Source organism: Arvicanthis niloticus, chromosome 16 (assembly GCF_011762505.2).
Source record: "Arvicanthis niloticus isolate mArvNil1 chromosome 16, mArvNil1.pat.X, whole genome shotgun sequence".
Lineage (NCBI taxonomy): Eukaryota > Metazoa > Chordata > Mammalia > Rodentia > Muridae > Arvicanthis > Arvicanthis niloticus.
The window spans coordinates 61569823-61571975 of NC_047673.1; positions in this window are offsets into that span (position 1 = coordinate 61569823).

Consider the following 2153-nt stretch of genomic DNA (forward strand, 5'->3'; position numbering starts at 1 on the left):
CCTTGGAGCTGGACTTACCCCTGACTACGAACCCAACTCGGGTCCTCTGGAAAAGCAGCAAGCACGTTTACAATGCACCCGTTTCTCTAGCCCAGGGAGGACTCTTATTTTATCAGGGCGTACTGACATTCCAGGTATAGCAATGAGCTTATTTTTTTATTTGCCTGTGAGGTTAAGATAAAAGGCTAGCATCACCATTATATTTCACTCCTATCAGATTCCAAACCTAACAATGAAACTTCCTCCTTTTCTCTTGCATCAGGAAGAAGTACTTCCTTTAGCAGAGGGCCCTCCTGTGAATTGCTATTCAAGTCTATTAATATCCCATCGCCATGGGCTTGCGAGGCGTGGATATACTCTGGAGGATAGCCTGCCTCCAGAGCTAGTTGCTTGTTTCTTTCTTGTGACTGATGAATGGTTTTGATTTCTATATTCTTAGACTGAAACAGGGAAGGGAGTTAGACATGCTGGTAGACTCCTATAATCTCAGCCCTCAGAGGAGAATCTTCAGTTTCAGGATGCTTCTTGGTAATATCCTGTCTTTAAAAGAAAAAAAAAAAAAAAAAAACAAGGAAACCATAGAGACATCAGTAGAACAACAATTTACAGAGGTCGGGAAAAGAGAGGATGGGAGTTATTTAAAAGATAAACTCTGGGGGCTGGCGACATAGTCCTCTTGCAGAGGACCTGAATTCAGTCCCCAGCACCCACATGGCAGCTTTTACTCACCTGTAACTGCAGTTCCAGGGATCCAGTGCTGTCTTCTGGCCTTTGTAGATACTGGGCATGCTTATGGTGCACACGTATACATGCAGGAAAATACTTTCATAATGTTTCATAAAAGAAAAATAATTTGGGGACTGGAGAGATGTCTTAGCCATTAAGAACACTGGCTATTCTTTCAGAGAACCTGGATTTGTTTCCCAAAACCTACGTGGTGACTGACAACTGAACTATATGTCCAGTTCCAAAGGTACCAGGCATAAGCACGGTTTACACACATATGCAAGCAAAACGCTGATGCATATAAAATAAGTATCTCAAAACCCCCAACTCAGCATACATAAACTAAAAATAACTGACAAAAAGTGGTAAGAATGGTAAGCTTTAAGCTTTACAAAGTTTTCCAAAACAAAACTCATTAGCACCTGGGAGGCTAATATAGTAGTAAGCTTGTGAGTTCAAAGACAGCCTGGGCTATATAGCAAGTTCTAGGTTAGCCTGGACTACATAGTAAAACTGTCTGTTTTGTTTTGATTTTTAATTGTTTTTCTCAAGACAGGGTTTCTCTGTGTAGCCCTGGCTGTCCTGGAACTCACTCTGTAGACCAGGCTGGCCTCAAACTCAGAAATCCACCTGCTTCTGCCTCCCGAGTGCTGGGATTAAAGGTGTGGAGCACCACGCCTGGTTAGTGTAGACAACCACTCTCCCCACAGAAAAGTAAAAAGGAGCAAGGCAAGTATAAATGTTTTTTAGCTCAATTTTCAGTCATTTGAATGTGTAGAATCCATTTCTCAGCAATGTTAGCTCACTTGAAAAGCATTATTTCTATTTGATTTCTCATTAAAACCTTCAGTGTGATAGTGGAACTCATCCGTGTCCAGAGCCATCGTCTCCGTCTCTGAAGTTTATAAACGATAGGAGGGGAGGGGACAATCTGGGAGGAAGACCAAGTGGGAGGGAAATCTAGAAAAGGTCATTTGGGGATAAGAAGCAAGGGAGAATAGGTTTGTTTTCAGAGATATGTACCAAGTGTGCTCGGAGCTGGCAGGAGAGCAGGAAGATGTCACCCTTGCAGGTGTACCCTGGGGGTGGTGACAGCAGCAGAGAGACTCAGTGTGGGTGGTGCATCAAGGAGAGGGCAAGGGCAGGGGAAGGAAGGCAGGCTTAGCTTCAGCTGGAACGTACTCAGGCTGTGTTAATTTCCTATGCTGCCTCGGCGATCCGTGCGGTTTCTCTGCCACCCTCCCTGGGCCAGCTTAGACTCACATTCATGCTCAGCCCAAGGGGAAAACACACAGGCATGCACCCACACACCCACGCACGCGCACACACACCCACACACACCCACACCCACACCCACACGCACACACACACACGTGCGCATGCACTTAACACGCACCACTAGTAGAGGTACCCACACAAACCACTAG